Source organism: Microcebus murinus, chromosome 6 (assembly GCF_040939455.1).
Source record: "Microcebus murinus isolate Inina chromosome 6, M.murinus_Inina_mat1.0, whole genome shotgun sequence".
Classification (NCBI taxonomy): Eukaryota; Metazoa; Chordata; class Mammalia; order Primates; family Cheirogaleidae; genus Microcebus; species Microcebus murinus.
The window spans coordinates 75923801-75950272 of NC_134109.1; positions in this window are offsets into that span (position 1 = coordinate 75923801).

Sequence of the window (26472 nt, forward strand, 5' to 3'; positions counted from 1 at the left end):
GCTGTATCACCATTGTTTCTTAAAGCTGAATAGTACTCCATGGTATACATATACCACATTTTATTAATCCACTCATGTATTGATGGGCACTTCTCACACATCTTTACTTTGGTTTAAGGACCTGATTCCAACACACTCTATTGTTGACTGTTTTAAGCTGCTTGTGTGCTAATGGGCTACAGCCAGCAGGCCAAGGTTCAGGCAGTCAAGGCCTAGTGGACTCTCTGACCTCTAGTGTAATCTGTTTCTAAGCCCTCCTGACAACACAGTGCTGGATTGTTCCATTTGCTTTAATGTTCTCTTATAGCCTTCTGAATCTTGTGGCCCGGTGGCTCTGATTAACTAGGCCATGGCAGTTCAAGGAAAGGCCCCTTTACCTTTTATCTTATGGCAAGTTCCAGTCTTTTCAATGACAGAAAGCACCATCCAAAAGAGAGTCATTCAGGATTATAATATTAGTCTCTGTTTTGGCACATTAGACTGGCCCCTAGCTCCAAGCAGGGTTCTCAGACCCTGCTTCCTTGAAATTCTCTAGGGCATGTTTCTCCAGGTCCCCAGCTCTCTGAACTCTTCGTTTCCCTGATCTTTGACTCCACTAGGCCTTGACCTACCTGAACCTGCTTCCTGGCTACCATCTACCAGCACGCACAGCTTAACCCTTTCGCTCCTAATCCATCACTCATTGCACACATGGGTCACAAATCTGACAGTTGAACCATCTCACTCAGAGTTCCAATTCTTTCATGGTTAGGAAATTTTTGTTAAGGTATGATTTCTTTGGTATTTTGACAAACTTTTTGTGAAAACTACAATTAAATATTTATAAAACTGTATACAGTAACTCAAAAGACTATATATTAAAAAAAGCTAACCAAATTAACACATATTTATTTTTATAAGGTAAGTCATAAATATTGGATATTTACTTTAAACATTATGATAACTAAAGTAGAATATAATAACTGCTTTCATTTTTCTACAAGAAATCTTGTAGTCATTGTCTAGGAGACCCTAAGTACATAGGATGTTTATTACAAAGTGCTCCATTGTTAATCCTTTTTGTGTCAACTTAATAGATTTGAAAAGTTAATGAAAACATTAATTTTATAATATATATTTTATAACACAGCACTTACTGAACTGTGCTGTTTTAAAATTTAGCAACTTTAGATGTTTTATATGGGAAGACAAAGAAGAGAAAAGCTAAATTCTAAGAGATATGAATGGATTGTTGAGCTGCCTCTTGAGAGATTTCTGTGGGTTATAAAAATTTTATGAGAAATGGTTGAAGACACTTTTTTGTTAAAAAAAATCACAATTAGCAACTACTTTTATTTAAGAATTTTCATTATTGTTTAATGTATAATAGTAAAACATGGAAAATAATCTAAATGTCCAACACTTGGGACATGTTATGTTTTTAATAGAAACATTGAATATCAATGATTTTTATTTTCTTCTTTATGACTTTTGCATTTTTAAATTTTTCTGTGAAGAGCAGACAAAACATTATAGATAAGTGCTAAAACGCAGTGCCCAGCAATGAATGTTGCTTTGCTTCATGATTTGGGGGATTTTTCAGTTTGAGGGGTGAGGGATAGAAAAAGACCAATAGCTATGATTTTCTGTAAGAAGACAAAAAGAAAACAAAATCTACTTAGATTAAACAAAGACTAGGTGTTTGTTAAAAAGCCTTTCCAGTTCAGCAGATTTTCATATAAAATTTACCTACATAACATATTTCAACCACAACTAGTTATCTGGAATTTATCTAAAGTCAGCCAAGACGTAGAGAAAAGGTCTGATATTGTCTCAGTTGGGTGACAAATTCAGAGGAGACTTCAAAGAAGCAGAAGGATAAGAAAAGTACAGAAGGGGAGAACAGGATGAGTTATGGAAAAGTGAAAAAAAATAACCAGATGGTGTGGAGGTTGGCAGAATTCATTTGTTTTAAGTATAATGTATAGCCTGAACTTTCACTGGCTTTGGCGAGCTCCCTATTGGCAGTACAAGGTTTACTTGGATTTATGAAAAGGTTCCTTTTCTTTTGATTCCAGGAATGAGTCTGAGATTAAATACAATAATATTGTAAACTTCAAACTACAGATAAGCTCTAAATTTTATGAGTAACATGATTCACTGAAAGAATGCATATTACTGAGAAGTTTCAATCTTCAAAAATAAGAAGGAACCAGAAAGAAAAAAATAAAGCAGAACATTTGTTAACATCATTTACGTTTATTTTTATAGAGGATCACAAGCGTTCCTTCCTTTCAGGTCCTAAATCATCTCTACCCCCTTTACTTTGGAGCAAATATGACACTGCAACATTTATACGGTATCCTGATCGAATAAAATTTATAGGACTCGAATCATAGCAATGGTGTGTCTTAAATGCCTAGTTCATATAGCATAATGTGCACAGGTCCGTTTTATACATGTGAAAGATATTAGCACATTATGAGCACATATTTTCATCTGGGAATTCAATAGGCTTCAAGAGAAATCTAGTTATATAGGACAAAGACAGAATGGGTAGAGAGAAGGAGAAAGGGTTGAGAGGTAAGAATGAACATATTTTCTGTGGGAATTTTCACATGGCGGGTATAATATTATTTCCCTGCTGAGACCTTGTCATCTTTTCTTTTTACTTCATAAACTCTTCAGTCTATTCTAGTTGAATTTCCCCCTGAAGGCCACCCAGAAGCTGTGACCTGGCCTGCAATGGGGAGAACAGCTGATTTAAAGACTGTCTCAGAGCACTCTAAAACAACATGGTTTATACTACAGCATTAGGGATTTAGGTTGTTTAAATGGTAGAGATTACCACACACGGGCCTGGAGTGTAAATAAGCTTTCAGACCTTCATTTGCCTTTCAGCTCACCTATTCTCTTTATATTAGTATTAATGAGATGCTGCTCTCAACACAGAGAAATGCTTTTAATGGCTTGGTATAAGTTGGTATGTTCCTTGATTTATTTTTCTGAACATGATGATAGAGGCAGTATTAAATAATGCTTCATTCAAAGTGCAGCCTAGGAGGCCAGACACCTGGGTTCAAGTCCTGGCTTGACCACTTCTTAGCTATGCTTGGACAAAAACAATATTAGCCTCCGTATGCCTTAGTTTCCTTATCGCAATGGACATTATAAGGATGGTACCTATTTTGTAAGTGTGTTGTCCAAATAAGCTATTAAATCTAAAATACTTGGAGCAGTGAAGGATACATAGAAAGTGCTCAATAAATACTGGCTATTACCATCATGATGTTGTTCTTTTCATTCTCTCCCTTGTTTCCTTCCATCAACATATCATTCATGAGGGTCAGAAATGTAATCTGTGATCACATAAGTTTACCTCCCTAGAAAGCATATTACAATGAGCACTTTCTCTTCTTCATGATTGATCTGAGTAACAAACTACCTGAGAATGAATATCTCAAGCTAGTTTGCTTTGCCCAAAGGTAGTTGGATAACAATCTTTGAAAACAAACAAATAAACAAACAACTGAGTACTCCTATTTGGTCAGAATGTCCCAAGGAAGTAAGACATTTGCCTTGCATATGGCTTTGGAGGAAGCTTGGCAGCCATTTTGAAGCCAGGCCCAAGTTTTCCAGATGGCACCAGGGCTCGGGGAAGTCACTGCTGCCACCAGCACACGGCTGGCTGAATTGGGAAGCTTCTTTGCCGGCTCACGCCTATGAGGCCATAACCATTACTGCTGGCAATCCACCAATTTTGGTCAAGAAAGTTGGTTTCAAAATTTATCTGCTTTGGAATTCCTTTTAGTTTCTTATGAAAACATTATTGTCTTCATTACCTGTCTCAGAATTTATTTTGTGACATCTTGTCTGCCTATCATTGACTGAGAGCAATAATAAAATAAAATGATCTGTGCTATAATCTCAAAGAACAGCACATTGTTTTTACCATGCCTGGTATTGTGAAGGAATGATGAGATATAGGCTGATGTTTGTAAAGGGGTGACTATGTGCCATCTAGTCCACTTAATCTTGGTAATAACTCTATGAGGAAACTGAGGTTGAGAGAAAGTAACGGACGCACCTAACCAGTCAAACAAGTCCAGGTCAGCAGGGCACCAAATTCTCCATTTTCATCTCACCTTCCCCACACCATCCAACCCATCATCAAGTCTTGACTCTGGGGTCTTGGGAAATTACAAATTCAACCACTTCTCACCACCCCACTGCCACTACACTGGAACATGCCTCCACCATCTCTTGCATGGATTATTATTATTTTTTATTTTTTATTCTTTGAGACAGTCTCACTCTGTTGCCTGGGCTAGAGTTCCATGGCATCTGCCTAGCTCACAGCAACCTCAGACTCCTGGGCTCAAGCAATCCTGCTGCCTAAGCCTCCGGAGTAGCTGGGACTACAGGCATGCGCCACCATGCCCAGCTAATTTTTTCTATATATTTTTAGTTGGCCAATTAATTTCTTTCTATTTTTAGTAGAGATGGGGTCTCGCTCTTGCTCAAGCTGGTTTCAAACTCCGGATGTTGAGCGATCCACCGGCCTCAGCCTCCCAGAGTGCTAGCATTACAGGCGTGAGAAACCGCGCCCGGCCTTTTGCATGGATTATTACAAGAGGCTCTTGATTAGTCTTTCTGTTTCTACCATTTCCCTCCTACAGTCTATTTATCACAGAGCACCAAAAGAATCTCATCTCAATCAGAACAAAATCCAAGCTTTACACTGACCTGACAGACCCTGCATGATCTAGCTCGCCTAAGTCCCTGACCTCATTTTCCTACAGCTCTCTACCTTGCAAATGGCTGTCCTCTGTGTTAATTCCAACATATTCATTTTTATAAATCGTATTTGTATTTTTCACCCTATGGAAATTAAAAGCTACACCTATGAAAAATGTTCTAAAGACTCAATTTCTAATATTAGAATAAGACAAGATGGTAATGATAAATGATATCCATTTGGGGTAGAAGAGAAGAGATAATTTTCTTATGCCTTAAAAGATAGGAGCTACAGAGAGGGGTGGGAATGCATTCTGCCAGCCCCAAGATAGAGAAAAACAGAGAGAGATCTAACTTTTTAAATCCTTACATTCTGTAATCTTTGAATCTACTCTAAAAATATATGGCTTCTTTGCCACTTAATTCAGATCTGTAATCAAATGGCATCTTTGGAGAGAACTTCTCTCACTGTTCTATCTAAAATAAATTAGATAGCATGCCCTGCCATCAATCTCAAATGTCTCACTCATTTTATTTTTCACGGCACTTTTACTTGATATTGTATTTTTTTTTTTAAATGTATTCACTTTGTCTCATCCAATAACATGCTGGATCCATGAGGACAGGGATTTGTCAGGCTTGCTCACATTGGATCTCCAATGACTAGAAGAGTGCCTAACACATCAAACATGATCAATAAGTATTTCTTGAATGAATCAATGGTTTGAAAGGAATTTGGAGCAGGGAGTGAAAACCATGACTGAGGAAATAAATGCTTAATTTTATCTAAACAAGTTAAAGGAGTTGCTGAAGCTCACATGCTTGCTTGAAGGCAAGACGAAGACAAAAACTCACACCTCTCTAATTCATAGTCCATTGACCTTTACACTATAACAAGCTGCCTCTCTATATAGTAATTTAATACATCAACATCATGAGAATAGTGTACATGAGAAAAATTTCAAAAGTCTCTTTTGCAGTAAAAATACCATCCTTACTTTTAATATTTTTAAAATCTTGAGATCATACTTTAACACTGCACAGTGACTTAGAGTGCTTTCATTATGGAGTATGTCACAGAAGAATGAGATGGAAAATTCATGGCTCTTCTCAGAAGTATTTTCCTAAGAAAACATTAGTGTGGATGATATATAATGTCATGACCCTCTGAAATGGCCAAGAGGATTATGGAAGAGAATAAAAGGATGAATGAATGAATGAATTTATTATTGGTCTGGATTTTCTCTCTAAGATTGGAAGTTAGTTTGGCTTTCACCATTATTACCGTCATCATCACCACCAGTATCATCATCACCCCTATTTATTGGACACTTGTTAAGCACTGGGCATTGCACTAGATACTTAACAGGTGTTTTAATCTTAAATCGTCAAATTATTCCTACAATTTCCACAGGAACTAAGGCTTAGAGAGGACATGTTACACAGCTAGGAAGTGATAGAAATGCATCGAAATTCAATTATTTGACTGCAAAACCTTGCTGCATCTGACTACTTCATAAGATTTTTTATGTTATTCATTTCATTTCCTATGTTCTCCAAAGAACCCCAGTGTTAATATATGTTAAGCACATAGATGCTTAAAAATACTCAGAATGAAACTTAAGAGTTGGAGGAAACTTCAGAGATCATCTTTCTAATCTCCTAGGAAGGAATCTATTGCTGACTGTTTAGAATATGACTTTAAAAAATAATCCTACTTCTTTAGAAGCAAAGTTGGGCAGAGAACCCTGGCCCCTGAATTGTTTGTTGTTCTTCCACTACTCTACAGCCCTTTTGTGTTGACTGGTATTCATATGATGCTTATAAATATGTTAAAATATAAATAGAATTGTGTACATAGGATTATATCTTGAATCTATAAATCATTTTTGGTAGAATTCCAATTCAAATCCTTCTCTCTTCCACACAGATTAATCAAAAAAGTTGAACCTTGGTCTGAATCAGAAAAAGAAATTACTATAAAAGCATACCCTCATCTCATAAATCTACCCTTTGTATAATGGGTCAAACTGCTGACAAATATATTTATTATGTTATATACATACTTGCATATATATAAAATTATACATGGGCACATTTATATAATCTGGCAATACTTCCTATGTGATTTAAGGATTATGCAAATCTGAATGGTGAATAAACCCTCTTAAATCCTTAGGTAAAGTTACCATTATGGGAAAATTGTGGTGACATTCATAAGTTCATGTTTGCTTTCCAAAAATAAGCATTCTGTAGACTGTAAAAAACACTGTCCCCAACCTTAAGATTATATACCAGGTAAGGATGCCAAATGCAGTTCACACAAAGCAATTACAGTAAAAGCTGTGAGTTTTACTACTGCTTGGGGAATACTTTACACATTTACTTTTCCTCTATGAAAGAAACTTGTCCTGAGAAACCACTGCCTTCTTTATGCAAATGGAAAATGTGGGCTACCTGAGGAAAGGGTAAAAATGCAATTCAATTTCTATGTAAACCTGGGCAAATAATTTGAAAAGTCAAACTAAGGTGGGGGAAGAAGTAAAATAAAAACCTCCTTCCTGAACTGGCTCTCCTTAGCATTTTATTCCTTGGGTATAATCTGATTCAGAGCAGGAACATACAGTACAGTTAGCATTCAACTTTAATTGCAATGAGGTGACAACATACTGGGTAATGAGTTGTTTATGAGTTGTAGATGTGTTTACAATGAGTTGACAATGTGTTGGATAAAGTGTTCTTCTAAAGTTGTAGATCTATTTACAGTGAGCGGTGGGGGATGTTCATTAGTTGTCGATTTGTTTGTTTACATTGTTTTCGATTTGCAATTGCTATGAAACAAATTGCACGCTGATGAAGGATGATTGTTTGTGCGCCTTAATGATTTACTGTAGTAGCTTGTCTGAAAAAGTACTTAACTCTACCTCATCTGTCAGTTTCCACTGCAAAAGCTCCTAGTCACAATAGTTTTATTAGCATAGCATGGACCATTTGCAAGAACATTATGCATCTAAGAAATCTCAGGACTTTGCTATTCAGCCCATTGTATCTGGGCCAGCAGACCTGAACTGAATTTTTTTCTGCTTGGTACACATTTATATCTTTTTAAGTTATAACATGGTTAATAGTTCTCAAACTCCCAGCTACAGAAAGTCTTTTGTAACTCAAATCACTATTAATTTTCAACCTATGTTTAACCCACTAACCTTCTATAAAAAGCCTTTTTTAAAATAAAACCAGACTAATTTGAGGGTTATAATATCATTTTATTAAATATATTTTAACATATTGTAGGACAAAAGAGTAGTATTAGCCCTGTATTTTAAAGCTTACAGTAAGCCCATTTGATTTACATTAATATATGTTGCTTCTGTATCTTAGATATTTAGTAGTTTTTATTGATAAAGGAAGAATGAGAAAAAGAAACTGAATTTCACCCACATTTTCACCATCTCAAAATTCACTCTATGTCTCCTAATACATGTAATAGGCTTACATGTATTTACGTAAGGGAGTGCACATATCTGTGCACTGTGTCTTATTCATATTCCATTCATACATCATGATAAATAAACCCATCTTGTAATAATTTGACTATAAAAAGATACAAGTCAGAATTCACAGGCCATGCCTAAAGAACCTGTAGTCTTCAAAGCATAAAGAATTAAATACTAAAATATTTAAAGTACTGAAATCATAAGTAGAAAAAAAAAAAACCTAAGAGAATAAAAGGGACAAGAGAAGCCTCGACTAAAAGTAAGAACAATGTGAACTTAATAAATGGTAACAGGTAATATTAATTTCAAATTTGCAAAGCCTAAAATGCACAATATCTTATTTAATCTACACAGATTGTATATCCCTTATCCAAACTGCTTGGGACCAGAAGTGTTTTGGATTTCACATTCTTTTTTTAAGTTTGAAATATTTACATTATATACATATCTGCTGAGCATCCCTAATCTGAAAATCCAAAAACTGAAATGCTTCAAAATCCAAAACTTTTTTGAGCACCAACATGAGGCTCAAAAGAAATGTTCATTGGAGCATCTTGGATTTTGGATTTTTCAGCTTAGGGATGCTCAACTTGTATAAAGATGCAAAGTAGTATAATAGCTTACTTTTATTCCCATCATACATATAAGCAATTGACACCCATAGAAGCCAAGTTAGATTTGCATTTAGGAAGGACAGAACCAGAACATAAATCTGCACATTCTGATTTAAAGCTGGCATTATTATTGTCAGTTTTTATTCTATTTTGTTTTTATTATACAAGAAGTAAAATCCCAAAACATGCACCAACACTTTTTCTTTGAAGTTGGCTTAAGTCCTGGTAGAGATCTAGTGATTTTTTTCTACTACTAATATACTGTTATTTCCTATGACACATTGACCTTCATTTTAATTTTCAAGTTTATAGAAAGATAAGGAAATGTGATGAAAACACACAAGATTACTGTTCTTCTAAACTCTTTATGCTCACTTTTAGAAGGACTTTGAACAGAAAGACTTCTAGTAAGTCTGGCTTCCATGCTTGTAGCTGAGGGACAAGTTTTGCCTCCATGCCTAGAGTCACTTCATAGGCATGTGTTTTTTTTTCTCCAGACCAAATGAGGAAAAGGAAGACATTTTAATTGTCTAAAAATGTTTAAATTAATAATTATACTGAACAAGTATTTCTAAGATATAACCTAAAAGGTCCTAAGCACTAAATTGGGCTTTTGAAGGCCATATAGGGGCTTTCAACTGCTAATATCGATGGTGCCAAAGAAAACAAGGAAGAGATTACATTTTCCTCTCTTGATGTGCCATTTACCACTATGAGCTTGAAAAAAAAAAATGAATTCACAGTGCTTTCCAACATGCTGACCCTAAAACAAATCTGTCATTGGAATCTAAAGAAAAGGCACTGGATGAAGTGCTGAGGTGTTGCTTCCAGAGAGTCATGTTAGCATATTCATGTTGGAAAGGATTTCATCTCGGAGGCTTCTGTTCCTCTAACCAGATACTTTGCAAGTAAAAACGCATGAAATTTAAACCAGCTTTTCACATGGCCATTTTTTATGGCAGACCATTTCAGCAGTGTAACAGGGGTAGACACCTATAAATGTATAATGTGATGGATTCAATTGTAATGCAGCCTGGATACATATGGAGGTAGTGTTTGCCCTTCAGTGCAAATCCATTTTTATGTCAAAAGGAATCCATTGAAATTAATAGGGCATTATCCAAGCAATAAGTAACACTGTACATACAATGCAAATATTTCTAGCAAGAAGACACATTTTCTCTAAATAATGTAAAAAAAAGAAAAAGAAAACCATGCTAAGAAATTGTATGGCAAATTAATACACTAAAAATGGTAAAACTTCTAAAAGAAAATGGGTGAATAAATAGCTAAGATCTTTAATCTTTATTGGAATAATATCTACTAGAACAGTAAAATGCATTATTTTCTAAGACCACATTTATTTTTGGACACAAGCACACAGGTTATTTTTAACAATATTAGTGAATGCACCAATGTCACTGCTCATATTTCAACTCTATAATGCAGTTTACTTTGCCAATCAAAAAATTATCTCATTCATTCATTTAAGAAATATTGGGGTTCTTACCATGTGCTAAAAAAACAAACTGAGCAGAGAATAGAGTAGCAAATACAGCAGATGTGGTCACTGTGTACATCGTGTAAAAGGGTGAACTTTCGAGTCTCTGAATCTGTGATTTCTAAACTTTTATCTGCAGCATTATTTTTTAGTATTGAATTACCCCTTATTAGCCACTATTTTCATATTTCTCCTTCTTGTGCTTAGTGCTTTTTAAAAATGATGATATGCTCCCATACTTTGTTCTTCATGTTATTTCTATCACTTCTAGTTTTTACTGTCATACATGCTCAGTTTTCTTTCTCTCATCCCCACAAAGAATTTTCTGGCCATAAGAAACATAAAATGTCAAGCCCTCAGCAGCTACTCAATGCATATTAGTTTCTCTACCTACTCACCCCCCAACATGAAATAGTGGTCTCTTCATTCCTCATGTGCTTTGCAGAATTCAATGAAGAACTATTAAAGGGGTCAGGGAACTGGGGTTATAGTCACATGTAATCGATATTCTCTATCTTTGCTGTCAGTAGCAAGCCATGGTAGCCACTGGCCAGATCTGGAATGACCAGATCTAGGAGTCATTTGACTAGGGGAAGCTGACAAATGGTATCTACCTAGTAGCAGGTGCTCAAAAAAAGAGGCCTACATGCATGTAGAGTGAGGAAGGCCCGGAGCTGCAGCTAAGTAGTGAGACTAGCTTTCTGTGGCATTAAAAAGGGGTAAACAGGAAACACAGGCCTCATCAGAAGATCCAAAGCAAATGAGGGAAAGCACAAAACATGAATTGGCACAAATGAGCAAGTTGGCACAAGACCCAGAGGAGCAGTCAAAGAAAATACAAGTTCTCCCACTGTAGGTTGATGGGATAGCCAGTGTCTCAGAGCTAGTGGAGAAGGGGGGAAGGAGGGACAGCCGGAGGTGAGCCCACACAAAATAGATTCTGAGCAGTAGGACCATAGGTTATGAACAAAGCTCAATAAACACTTCTTCCTCTTAAATAAATTATACAGACTACTAAATATGATCTGAGGCTAGAAGGATATGCCTCACTGCCTTCCCCAACACTGGGAAAGGGCTCTTCATTGAGATGTGTGAGGTGACCACCACTTGGGCCTTGTACATATAAGGGTCTTACTAGCTATTTCAGCCTTGACCTCTCTGTCCATGGACCCCCAGGGCAGGTGAATGGGGATGAGGAGTCTTGATGTGAACTTATTCTCGTCTTGTTAACCTCCTGCATTTTGCCTGGCCTACAATCTTTTTTCAACTGTTTTGTTGTGGGTAGATTCCTTTCTGGAAGCTTTACTACAAAATTTGTGGAACCAAATGTCAGGTATTTATTTAGAGTCAATAAAACTGATATGCACTGGGTAAATTATAAAATAGGCACAGCCATACTTCTTTGAAAGAGCAGTTATGTCACCTGCACTCCTGTGATTGTGGCCACTGCCTGAACAATGGGACTGGTTCCACCAATTAGTGCTCAGAAATGCTCCAGGCATGCTCTGCCCACACACAGAGCCATATATTTGCTCCGGCTCTCAGACCTCTCCAACGAGGCTGTAAAAGAAGTTTATGTGGCACTCCATAAAGCTGCATATGGCCATTGAAAGGAAGAATTATCCACTCATAATGAAATGATGATGCTATGCCCATCTTCAGAATGTCCATGAGCAGGGCACAATGTGCAAGGGCAGGTCATTTGCATCAGGCCAGACAAAAAGTCAAGGATGGGTCATTTTTGGAAGAAGATAATTTTTTTGTTGTTTTTTGTCTTAAGGTCATGTTAGGAACAGAAGTGATTTTTTCCTGCTAAATGAGAATGCAATAAGTTTAATATGTGTGGAAGAAGAGAGGCAGGATCTAGCTAAAATTCCCCAGGTGATCAGAGTACCTCTTCATGACACAGAGCAGTGATTTTCATAAATATGCTCAGGAATTCCCTGGGGAACTTGTGAAAAGGAGGAGCATTTGGCTCTATCTCCAGTGATTCTGAATAAGTTGATCTAGACTTTGACTTAACTATCTGCATTTTTGAAAAAGCAGGTCAGATGCTATTTTAAGATAAGTAGTTTGTGAATCATTTTGTGAGAAACACTAACCTCGAGTCTTGCTGGAATTGACCCTGATCTCCACACGTAAGCAATGTGCTGCATATTCCTCACAGTGGTTTGGAGAAGTTTCTTATAAGGCTCACTGATGAGTATCAGTATAAAAATATCTCTGGATTTCTCTCGGGAAGGAAGACACACAGATCTTCCCAAGCAAGTCAACTGTTAAATTCCTTGTTGGAAAGACAGAATGAGGCTTCTTCAAGTGATAGCAAATCTGGATTAGGGAGAAAAGATGTATCATCTTCCCCTTATAATAATGGAAAACTTAACAAGTAGAATTAAAAAAAAAAAAAAAAGCCAAGTAGTAGACTATCAGGGATTTTATTGTGAGAAGAGATACCTAGAAGTGGAACAAGCTATTTATTTGAATTTTCCTATACCCTTTAAATATTGGCTTTCTTAATGTTACTTTTCAGAGACTGTGACCTTTTAAGAAGTGAAAAGGCACCAAAATGCTATACACTATATTGAAGCAGTTCATCAAAATGTCACCCAACAGTTGATGCCAATTGCTAACAAGATATTGTGTTTCCTTATTTAATTGGCCAGCTTACCTAATTGTGGCTGTCTTTGGATATCTATTGATGGGGTCTTTCAAAGAAGAAAGCAAGCACTATTTGAAGAAATTTCATATAAACATATGAAAAAGAGAGAAAAAGTAAAGGAACATTGTCCAGTGAGAATTATTCTTAGATAATAAAATTTACCTCTTCACATGGGTCCCTAATTTGTAGAAACACCTCCATAACATATCCAACATAAACCTGGATAATTGCCAATTACCCATGCTGTTGTACTGTCTGAAAGTTATCTTGGCATACAGCTCAGCAGAGAAATAGGAAGTATCCTGGAAATTACTCATAAAATGTGAATACCACATGTCAGAGTCAGTGAGCTTTGGATGAACTATAAAGGGTTTTCATTATTTAGGTCTATGAAAGCAAAGGAAACAGAAATATATCCAATAGTGTAAGGCAACGGAACCAGGAAATTTATAAGAAGGCTTAATCTGTGGATTTAATTTAAAATATTGGGCCATGTTCAAACTGCAGCATTAAAAACATTATCCCTGGCTGTGGTCATGATCACTCAGAGGTCAGGAAAAATAGGATGTCAAACATCTCAAGGTTTTTAGACAAAGGATTTTTAATGAATCCTTTTCCTTAAGCTTTCCTTTTTTTCCTCTTGTGTGGACATGAAAGACAAAACTTAACACATTCCCCAATCAATGAAGAGGCTGCCCAGGGCCACTTATCTTAAATACTATATTAATCTTATTTATTACCCCTTGGCTGAAGCTATAGATAATTAAGTGGACCTAGGCCAATCCATGCTCTTGCAAGAATGCTAATAAAAAACAATTCCAAATCACAGAGAATTAGACATGATGATACCAAAACTCACTGCCCTGGATGTTACCACCAAAGCATTTTTCAGCTTTGAGAGAGACAGGTAATGTCAGAGGGTAGAAAATGATCTTAGGTTCCATCTCCAGTATTCATTAAGTTGGGAGAAATGGTAGAAATATCTCAATCCAGAGTTCCTGGGGAGAAAGTCTGGGCATGCCTAGTCTGGATTGTCTCAGAGACTGTCAGGAGGCTTATAACCAGCTTGTGAGCGCAGTTGTGCAGAGTGTGCACTGCTCAACTTCAGAGGCTAAGATGCACATGGGCCCATATTGAATGGAGTAACCACAACAGCCCCATTTATTTCACTTCTGAAACATTTGTTGAGGTGAACCCCAAGAGAAAATTAAATAAAGTAAACAATAACAGCTAAAATTGTTTAGCGTGCTAAATTAACTACATTGTAACAAAAACAGCAACTGTCTGAAAGAAAGTAGCAGCATAAGGCTTAGGCCCGAGACCACTGTACAGCCTATCATCTCTTCTCTTATTTGAAAGGCATGATGGAGTCTAAGAACTCACACTGTGACTTTTGTCTAAAACTACCTGAAAATGCCACTGCTACTTTAGAGATCAGCATCTTACTTAAACGTATTCTTTTCTTCCCCTTTCCTCCCATGAGAATAGCTGCATTTAAGTTTCACTGTAACGAAGAGAAATGTTATTTATAAATATTTATTAAACTTGAGGCTTATTGATAGTATTATAAAGAGGTGATCATGTATATAATTTTGATTCTGAAAACAGTGAATTTATTCAGTATAGTTCTTTGAACTTGGCCTAGATGATGATTCTGTCTAACTAAAGTATGTTATAAGATTCTGTATAGTGTTGCTTTCTTTCTGAGAATGTTGAAAAATGCAGGTGACACATTTGATTGGTTTCAAATATGCAAATGAACATTAAGAGCCACTTAAGGAGTAGCTATTAGGGAGAAAGTGTAGTAAGATAAGATAAAGAAAAACACAGTGGACCTGACTTACCCACTAGAATTCCAACCTCTTGAAGCCCCTGGGGGCATGAGTGAAATGAATGCTATGGGATGGGTGCAGGACAGTGTTATGGACTGAATCATGCCCCTCCTCAAATTAATATGTTGAAGCCCTAACCCCCAGTGTAACTGTATTTGGAGATAGGGCCTTTAAGAAGGTAATTAAGGTTAAATGAGGCCTTAAGGGTGGGGCCCTAATCCAATAGTGCAGGTGTGCCTATCAGAAGATCTACAGACACTGGGGTTGGGTGCACACAGAGGAAAGGCCATGCTAGGACACAGTGAGAAGGCAGCCAACTGCAAACCAAGAAGAGATGCCTCAAGAGAAACTAAAGATGCCCATATGATGGTCTTGGACTTCCAGCCTACAGCCAAAACTGTCAGAAAGTAAATTTCTGTTGTTTAAGCTACCCAGTCTGTAGTATTTTGTAATGGCAGCCCTGAAAGGTTAAGGCAAATTGGTCCCATGAATAAATATCATGTGCTCGCAAATGACCATAGTTTCCTCCTTCAGCCCATACATGGTGCCTCACTGTCATATTCCCAAGGTGTGGCTGGCATGCATTTGTGTGGACATTTAATAGCAGCTATTACGCCTGTCTTATTCTCTGTTGTCCCTACATTGGCTCCTGGAATCCCAAACTTCAAGTGGCTACTATGATGGCCTGGGCTGCTTTTCTAGTAGTTACTCTGCTGGGATGAAAAACTGCCTTCTAATTTATGGGCCACACTTCGCACAAGGCCTACAGTGGGGCTTCCTGGTGCTTTCAGTTTGTTTGTTCGAGACACTCTTTGTTTCGAGTGTTCAAGACACTTTTTGTTTCCTCTATTCTTTAGTATAGCCTACCTTTCCCCCAGAAATCTACTTCCAAACTCTGAATAAAACTGGACTTTTCCAACTTCAGATCCATCTTAGCACATTGTCACAATCAAACAAAATCTCAATGTAAAGCCTTGAAAAATACTTCAAGTTTTTGTCAAAATGTCCTAAAAAGAAATGAAGGCAAACGAAGGGAAAAAATGCATCACAAAATATACAACAAACCTTCCAAATTCCTAAAAATCATGGGTCGTATTCACCAATGTCTCAGAGCTCAATACACTATTGGCAAGTACCTAGTACAGAAGAGTTAACACGGCTCACCTGAGACTGATATCCTTAGAAAGCCCTGCTTGACGCCTGTGGACTTGGATTTCAAGAGAGTTCCCACCACCTTAAGTGATTAGATGGTTAGCTATCCCTAAGTTTTTTGTACAAACAATGTGGTTTATATTGCATACCTGCTTTCCTTCTTGGAGTCTGGAATTTTGTTATGTGCCCGGCAGAGGGTGCCCATGTGACAAGCTACTAATAAAACCCCTGGGCACTTAGTATCTAATGAGTTTCCCTGGTAAATAATATTTCACACATATTGTCACAATTTTTTGCTAGAGGAATTAAGTGTACCCTGTGTGACTCGACTCACAGAGGACTCTTGAAAGCTTGTACCTGTTTTCCTCCAGACTTGGCCCCATGTGCTTTTCTTTTTTGCTGATTTTGCTTTGTATCTTTTCACCATAAAAAAAAAAAAAAAATCACAGCTCTGAATACAACTGCATGCTGAGTCCTCTGAATCCTCCTAGTGAATCATGAAACCTAGTAGTGGTATTTTCTCATTTTCCTGTTGAAAGTGTAGCTGTGCTGTTCAAACTGTACAGGACTTTTAAAATATAAATCAATTTATGGAATCACATCAGCAAAAATGGTAGAGTAGGGAACTCCAAACTCTTTTTTTTCCCCACAAAACAAGAATAAACTAGAAACAACTGTCAACATCAATTTTGGGGGTCTGGGGAATCTAATCAGAAACTTACCTCAACCAGGGGAATACATAATAAAGAAAGAATAGCTGAATTTCAGTAAGAGAGCTCTGTTATATTTAACTTGACCTACTATCATCCTGTACTTCTAGCTTAGCATTAAAGATGGCATCCTGCATTGCTAATGCAGCTTGCTAGTACCAGAAAGAGAAATATGGGGGTTCATAATGAGCCAAACTTTCAAAAGCAGAAGAGAGAAACAACTTGTCATGTACAAGGAATCCACAATAAGATTTACAGCCAATTTTGCATCAGAAAACATGGAAGCCAGAAAGCAGTGGGAAGGTATAATATATTAAAGTGTCAACTAATATTTCTATATCCAGAAAAATTATTCTTTAAAAATGAAGTAAAAATTAAGACATTCCCAGATAAACAAAAACTAAAGGAGTTTCTTGCTAGTAGAACTTTCCTATGAGAAATGCTAGAGGAAGTCCCTTGAAATGAAATAAAAGGATATTAGGCAGTCATCCAAAGTCATACAAAGAAATAAAGAACAACAGTAAAGGCAAATACATGGATAAATATAAAAGCCATTATTATTACATTTCGGGCTTATAATACCTCTTTCCATTTCTATATGATGTAAAAGAAAAATGAATAAAACAATAAATATGAATCTATATTAATGGGTACAGAGTGTATGAAGATGCAATTTGTTATGATAACAACTCAAGTGAGGAGTAGATCTAAATTTTTTGTGTGCAGGCATACCTCAGAGATATAGTGAGTTTGGTTCCAGGCTACTGCAATAAAGCAAATATCACAATAAAGTGAGTCACATGAATTTTTCGGTTTCCCAGTGCATATAAAAGTTATGCTTACACTATACTGTAGTCTATTAAATGTGAAATTGGATTATGTCTAAAAAAATGCTTACCTTAATTTAAAAATACTTTATTGATGATTAAAAATGCTAATAATCTTCTGAACCTAGAGCTAGTCATGTTTTTGCTGGTGGAGGGTCTTGCCGTGATGTCCATGGCTACTGGCTGATTAAGATGGGGCTGCTAAAGGATGGGGTGGCTGTGGCAATTACTTAAAACAACAATGACATTTGCTGAATTGGTTCACTCTTCCTTTCATAAAAGATTTCTTGGAGCATGTGATGCTCTTTAATAACATTTAACCCACAGTAAAACTTCTTTCGAAATTGGAGTCAATCCTCTGAAATCCTGCCTGCTTTATCAACTAAATTTATGTAATATTCTAAATAATTTCTTGTCATTTAAACAATGTTCACAGCATCTTCATCAGGAATAATTCCATTCCAAGAAAACACTTTCTTTGCTCATCTATAAGAAGTAACTCCTCATCCGTTAAAGATTTTTCTTTTTGTTTCAGCATATTATGGGGCTACAAATGTTTAGGTTATGTGTGTTGCCTTCCTCCGCCCTGGAGTCAGAGCTTCAAGGGTGTCCATCCCCCAGATGGTGCATCTCACTCATTACGTATGTATATACCCATCTCCTCCTCCCCCCTCCCATCTGCCCGATGCCCGATAAATGTTAGTCCTATGTGTCCACTTAGGTGTTGATCAGTTAATACCAATTTGCTGGTGAGTACATGTGGTGCTTATTTGTCCATTCTTGGGATATTTCACTTAGTAGAATGGGTTCCAGCTCTAGTTATCAGCTCTTTATCAGATATGAAACATGCTAATATTTTCTCCTATTCTGTAGGTTGTCCGTTTGCTCTCATGACAGTTTCTTTGGCTGTGAGGAAGCTTTTTAATTTGATCAGGTCCCATATATTTATTTTTGTTGTTACCGTGATTGCCTTTGGGGTCTTCTTCATAAATTCTTCACCTCGGCCAATGTCTAGAAGAGTATTTCCAATGTTTTCCTCTAGAATTCCAATAGTTTCACACCTTAAGTTTAAGTCTGTTACCCAGCACGAGTTGATTTTTGTGAGAGGTGAAAGGTGTGGATCCTGTTTCAGTCTTCTACGTGTGGCTATCCAGTTTTCCTAGCACCATTTATTGAATAAGGATTCTTTTCCCCAGTGTATGCTTTTGTCTGCTTTGTCAAAGATTAGATGGCTATATGAGGATGGTTTTATATCTGGGTTCTCTGTTCTGTTCCACTGGTAAATGTCCCTGTTCTTGTGCCAGTAATCAGATGTTTTAATTACTATAGCCTTCTAGTATAATTTTAAATCTGATAAATTGATACCTCCCATTTTGTTTTTATTGCCTAGGATTGTTTTTGCTATATGGGGTCTTCTCTGATTCCATACGTAGCATAAAATTATTTTTTCTATATCTGTGAAAAATGACAATGGTATTTTAATAGGGATTGCATTGACTCTGTAGATCAGTTTGGGTAGTATAGACATTTTTACAATGTTGATTCTGCCAACCCATGAGCATGGTATGTTTTTCCACCTGTTTACATCCTCTGCTATTTCCTTCCTCCGTGTTTTATTGTTCTCCCTGCACAGGTCTTTTACCTCCTTTGTTAAATATATTTCTAGGTACTTGATTTTCTTTGTTGCTATTGTGAAGGGAATTGAGTCTTTGATTTGGTTCTCAGTTTGACCGTTATTGGCATATATGAATACCTCTGATTTGTGTGTATTGATTTTGTATCCTGAGACTTTACCAAATTCATTTATCAATTCAAGGAGTCTCTTGGTTGAATCTTTGGGGTGTTCTAGATATAATATCATATCATCAGCAAAGATTGAGAGTTTGATCTCTTCTGCCCCCATTTGAATGTTCTTAATTCTGCTCTCTTGTCTGATTGCTATAGCAAGGACTTCCAGCACTATGTTGAACTCATCCATTAAAGTTTTATTATAAAATTTTAGAATCAATAACATCATCAGGCCCCACTCCTAATTCTAGTTCTCTTGCTATTCCCACCACATCTTTGGTTACTTTTCCACCGAAGTCTGATCCCCTCAAAGTCATCCAGGAGGGTTGGAATCAACTTTTTCCAAACTCCTGTTAGTGTTGATATTTTGACCTCCTCCCATAAACCATGAATGTTCTTAGTAGCATCTAGAATGTTGAATTATTTGCAAAAGGTTCTCAGTTTACTTTACTCAGATCCATCAGGGGAATTACTATCTATGGCAGCTATTGCCTTATAATATGTGTTTCTTAAATATTAAGATTGAAGATCAAAGTTACTCCTTAATTCATGAGCTGCAGAATCGATGTTATGTTAGCAAGCATGAAAACAACATTCATCTCCTTGTACATCTCCATCAAAGCTCTTGGGTGGCTAGGTGTATTGTCAATGAGCTGTAATATTTTGAAAGGAATCTTTTCCTAAGCAGTAGTTCTCAATAGTAGGACTACAATATTAAGCAAAGCATGCTATAAACAGATGAGCTATCCTCCAGGCTTTGTTATTCCACTTATAGAGCATAGGCAGAGTAGATTTAGCCTATTATTAAGGGCCCTAGGATTTAGGAGATGGCAAATGAGCATTGGCTAGAACTGAAAGTCACCAGCTGCATTTATCCCTAATAAGAGAGTCAGCCTGCCATTTGAAGCTTTGAAGTCAGGCATTGACTATCCCTTTCTAGCTATGAAAGTATTTAATGATATATTTTTCCAATAGAAGGCTATTTCATCTCCACTGAAAATCTGTTGTCTATTGTAGACACCTTCATCCATGATCTCAGTTAGACATTCTGGATCACTTTCTGCAGCCTCTATATCAGCAGTTGCTGCACCACCTTACACTTTTATGTTATGAAGATGGCTTCTTTACCTAAACCTCATAAACTAACCACTGCTAGATTCAAACTTCCTTCCCTCTCTCAACCTTCATAGAATTGAAACCTTGCTCTGGATTAGGCTTTGGCTGAAGGGAATGTTTTGGTCAGTTTGATCCTCTATACAGATCACTAAAACTTTCTCCATACTAGCAATAAGGCTGTTTCAATTTCTTATTTGTGTATTTACTAGAGTAGTATTTTTAATTTCTTTCAAGAACTTTTTCTTTGCATTCACATCTTGGCTAACTGTTTGGTATGAGAAGCCTAGCTTTCAGCCTATCTTGGCTTTCACCATGCCTTCCTCACTAATCTTAATCATTTCTAGGTTTTGATTTAAAGTGAGAGACTGTAGTGTTTAACTTGACCTGCTATCATCCTGTATATGAAGCTCTTGTTTTCACTTGAACACTTAGAGGACATTGTAGGGTTATTAATAGGCCTAATTTTAATATTGTTGTGTCTCAGGAAATAGGGAAGCCCAAGGAGAGGAAGAAAGATGGAAGAACAACCACCAGCCAGGGGAGCAGTCAGAACACACACAATTTATTGATTAAATTTGCTTTTTTACATGGGCACTCCAATGTCACCCCAATTTTGGCACCCCAAAACAGTTACAATAGTAACACCAAGGATTGCTGAACACCAATCACCATAACAGACATGATAATACTGGAAAAATGGTGAAACATTGTGAGAATTCCCAAAATGTGACACAAAAACACAAAGAAAGCATATAATGTTGAAAATGGTGTCAACAGATTTGCTTGATACAAGGTAGCCACAAACCTTTCAATTTGTAAAGCAGGTAATATCTGCAAAGCAAAATAAAGCAAAGGGCAATAAAATAAAGTCTGTATTATTGAAACTAAATTGGTATTAATTTGAACTAGATTATTATAGATTAATATGATAATTGTATTTCCTACAGTAACCGCTAAGAAAATAACTACAAAATAAGCAGTGAAAGAAATGAGAAGGTAATTACAATGGCACAATAGAAAACTTAATTAAACATAGAAAGAGGCAGTAATCAAGAAATTTTGGAATGAAAAAGATATAAGACATGTAGAAAACAAATAGCTAAATGGCAAAAGTATTTCCTTATCAGTAATAATATTAAATGTAAATGGATTAAACTCTCCAATTAAAAGGCAAAGATTGTCAGATTGGATTTAACACACAATCCAGCTACATTGTATCTGTAAGAGATTTACATTAGATCCAAAGACACAAATAGGTTGGTGGTGAAAAAAAGGATGGAAAAACACAATAGCCAAAACATAATTTACTTGTTCTGACACCACCCTATCCAGTTGTTATTTTTTAGGGTAGAAACAACTCAAATGTCCATCAACTGATTAATGGATAGACAAAATATTGTGGATCTATACAATGAAATATTATTCAGCTATAATTAGGAATGAAGTACTGATACATGTTACAATATAAATAAAGCTTGTAAGCATTTCACTAAGTGAAAGAAGTCACCCAAAAAGGACCACATATTGTATAATTCCGTTTAAATGAAATATATAGAATAGCCATAGCCATAAAGACAGAAAGCAGATCAGTGGTTGCCAGGGGCTGAAGCTGGGGCTAGAGATTGCCTGCTAAATGGGTATTGGGTTACATTTGGGGGTGAGGAAAAAATTGTGAAACTGTCATTGTATAATGGGCAAATAACATTATAGATATACTAAAAGTGACTGAACTATACATTTTAAAATGCTTAAAATGGTGAATGCTATGTTATATTAATTGTATCCTAATCCAAATACATATAAATGAATTTAGCCTTTCTTAGTTTCTTTCCATCCTCCTCTTCTTCCAATCTATTACTTTCATCATCACCACAAAGTTTTGGAAAGCACTAATAGTGACAGCTAAAAGTTTAGGCACTTATTCTATGCTATGCACTCTTATTTTAATCCAATCCCAACAGTCCTAAGGAATAGATAATGATATCATCTCTGTATTCTAAGTAGATAATGACATTGAGGCAAGGTCAGACAGTAAGTAATCAGTGAAACCTGGATGCAAACTGAGGCAAAACTGCATTCTTACCTATTGTCTGTAATACTCTCTTCCTGTGCAAGGGGGATAGTGGTAAAACTGTGACTGTGTATATTTTAATATTTTTTCACACTGTGAAGAATAAAAATTTTTAATATTTATTACATAAATCAAACTTAAAGTTAGTAGGCATCATTAACCCATGTCCAAGTTAGATTCTTTCTCAAAGCACAAGGGGCTAAGTAGGACACCCTGTTATGAATGCTTGTTGCCATGAAGACACAATAATATAGTTTGGGGGACAACTTACAAACATATTGCCAAAGTAACTGGTGTGAAGAAAAGTGGAAGACGGGTTTGAAATAACTCGTATACACTAAATACTTTCAGATGAAGAAGAAGATGTTACTTCTAGCTGGAGAAACAGGAAAGGCCTCCTGGAGGAAGTGGAGAACTTAGATGGGCCCAAGGTGGTGAGCGTTACAGCAAAAGCCGCAACTTGATCAAATGATAAGAGGTTGAAAAGCAAGAGGCCTGAGTAGTTGAGTTTAGCTAGTGCTGACAATTCATATGTGGAAGATAAAGAGGCAAAGAAAAATTGCATTTCAGCAAAAACTCTGGAAAGACTTGTCTGCTAGGTAAGTGTTCAGGCTGTATCCAAAAAGCAGCACTGAGAGGTTTAGCTTCAGCTTGTGGTAAGTTTAGCAAAATGGTGGTGAAATGGACTAAGGCCAGTGCACACAGAACATCCTTTCATAAACGCAGGGTTCTGTACAGCCAGCCCCACTCCATCAGGATACCATGAATCAAATTTCTGTGGGTCAGGAGAATTTTTTTTTTAATCCTGCAATACTTGACTAAACATATACTCAGGTTAGAATTCAACATATAAATTGGGTGCTGAGTTAGACAGGACTGAACTGTCTGGACATGGAAATAGTCTCCTCCCTTTCTGAGATCTTTTTTTTTCTGTCATGCAAATATTCATAATTGATCATTCCTTATTTTTATTCATGAGCCACAATTGGCTCCCATCTGAAACTTTTGCAATGTCTCTGTCACTCTTAATAATGCAGCTGAAGTGAAACATCGACTTTATAAAAATCTGTAGTTAACCTCTCCTCACTGCTCTGCTTCCTGAAAGTGTGTCCGTGGGGGGAGAGTGTTGCTCCAGGATCCCTGGATGAAAATACCTGGTGAAGTAAAACTTGAATTTTTCCTTCTTGGTCCTCTTCTCCGTTGATTCCCTGTCCATGCATCCTTCTACACTTGTGTTTGCTGTCCATATCCTTGCCAATCAAGCTTCTGTAATCTTGAAACAGGTCCTCTCTCATATACATATAGAGACTGATTTTTAAGTTAAAATGAAAGCTAGTTCTTTAACAATAAGGGAGACAAACACATCACAGATATATTAAGTGTGCATACATGAGCACATATACACACAACTATTGAGTAGAAGATCTTTCTTTCTGTTCCCGATTTCAGTATCACAGTTCAGAAGAAGCTAAAAAGCAACCAATAGGTGGTCATGGTATGTATCAGGGCCTTTGGAAGATGCAGATAGCGCATACAAAGGAGATAAGTAAAGAGCATAGTTAAAGGTCTATTTAGACAGGTGTGATCAGGATTTAGGGATGATGATGGAATGAAGAAACACCCAAGAAGTCACAACGCAGTAACACAATAGCAAGTATTCCCAGTGCATGGCTTAAAGGGCAGGGGCGGATAGCTGTGACCAGAATCTGGTGAGAGCTGTAGTCCTGGAAAAGAGGCTACTTGACAGAAGATGTGGCTTTAGGTAGGGGAAAGCACTCTGATATATTACTGTGCCCAAGAGCCCCTTCTGACTTCTCCTCCTGCCCGCCAACCTTCTTCTGGGGTACTATTCTCCTATCACACTGGCTTTAGTTTGAGGGAGCCCTAACAAACAGTCTGAGGAGGGCAGCCTCCTGGGGCACAGGGCAAGGCAGAGAAGGTGGAGACTGGACCCAGAGGGGCAAAGGGAGACTATCCAGTCCACGAGATCAGAGACCAGGAAAATTCTAAGTGACATTTTATCAATGCCATGCAAGAGTGTAGAGAATGATTCCTTCCTGAGAAGGCTCCTAACCTCCCAGATTCAGAATCTCTCTCCTTTTAACCATGTTGACAAAGTTCCTATTCTGCAACTTATCTTTTATAGACTCCTTTTGGTCCAACTCACTTGTGCTACTACCTTTCTTTAGATAGGTCTTAACATAATTGATTCCTTACTGATTTCTAAATTCATTACATTTTCTAATCTAAAGTTGAGGTTGTACTCTCATTACCCAGATTGGGCTTGGGCATTCTTAAGGCTTTTCAATCACATATTACGAACAGTCTCTTACATGATTTTCTGCAGATGGCTGCTATAAACATTTTAATGTTTTCTCATTGCACTCTCAGATATTCATGTTTTTGCAGGAGGGAAGGGACCCACTATGGATTCTAATATTTTTGATGTTATCTATGGCACTATTAAAAACTTTCCTTTCCCCATTAAAAATACAAAGGCAAGGTTTGGTTTAGTCAACTACGGTGTTGATTGAGTAAAGAGTAGGTGAACCTGGAAAGCATTGTTCTATGTGAGAAAGAACTAGAGGAGATTACAGTCCAATTTGGAAGTTTCAGTTTACAAAGTCATTTAAGCTGAATGAAACTGAAAACAAGGCAAACCAAGGATGGAATGGAGTTAATTAGAGAATACATTTGGATTGGGGAAGAGAAGGCATATATTTGGGAAGAAGAACATTTAATATGCAAAAGATAAACACAACTTACATGTATTAGACAGCAAAACTTAACCTGAACCACAGTGAAGCAACAATTTGACAGGGCCAGACTGTGTCATTTAGATGTGATATTACAAGCACAAAAGTCAACAGAGAAAGACAGTTCACAGACACTTGTCTAAAGTTAAAAGCTGTGTGATTATCTACTTTTGGAATTATTACTATAATAGTTGGGCCTAATTTGTAGTGAACAATGTGGAGATGGAAAGAAGGTGTGGGTCTCTTTTATATCTAGTGCATGTTAAGACGAAGAAGACAACAGATGTTAGGAAGAAGATGTTAAGAAGAAGACAATAGAAAATGACTGCACGGTTTCAATGGGAAGCAAAAAAAAAAAAAGATGATAACAAATTTAAAAATAATGAGAAATTATGAAGGAATGGCAAGTTGTAGAGTAGAAAAAAATGCCGACTTTAGTTTCTGACATGTCCACCTTTAGGTTTTGGTAGCTAATCTAAATGAACTTTTCAGTTGACAAGTAAAGCTTCATATCTGCAAGAAGATGTGTTATCAAGCTGAATGCAGAGAAAATAAGGATGGTAAAGTGTTTCTTATAAGTAGATGAATTCCCTAAAGCAAAAAAAAAAAGATGGAATTCTGTAAATATGCTTAGGAGTCACCAACTCTCATGGCAGAGAGTAATCAGAGGACAGAGAATTAAGGTCAGGAGAGTGATATATCATGGAAGTCGGGAGTAGAATACAATGTCAAATGCCCAGAAGAAAAAATCATTGGTTTCTAAACAACAGACTATAAATATAATGTAAGCTTCCATCTTTGAAGACTCTCTTCTCTGTTTCTTATACTAAATACAATAAGATTTACTAAATATGTTTCCTACACATAAAAATATTAAGCCTACCCAATAATTACTTGAATGATAAATCTATCATCAAAATATTCAATATGGATCTTACATTGCAAAGCCTTATAAGTAATCAAATTTTTTGGATCCTGATAATACATTTGCCTTTTCTTCTAAATAAATTTAAAAATTTGATATGTTATAATTTGAGAATTTTATGTAATTAACAATTATAAATATGAGAGCTATAATTTTAATTTGTTCCATTATGGCAATTTTTTAGAAGACCTCATATATTTCAGTTTTTGCTAAAGCAATTTTGACTACAGTTTGTATATGTATGAAAGTGAGATGTGAGTTTTTGTGTCTGTATATGTGTGTGCTAGATCATAAAATAGATTGTTAGG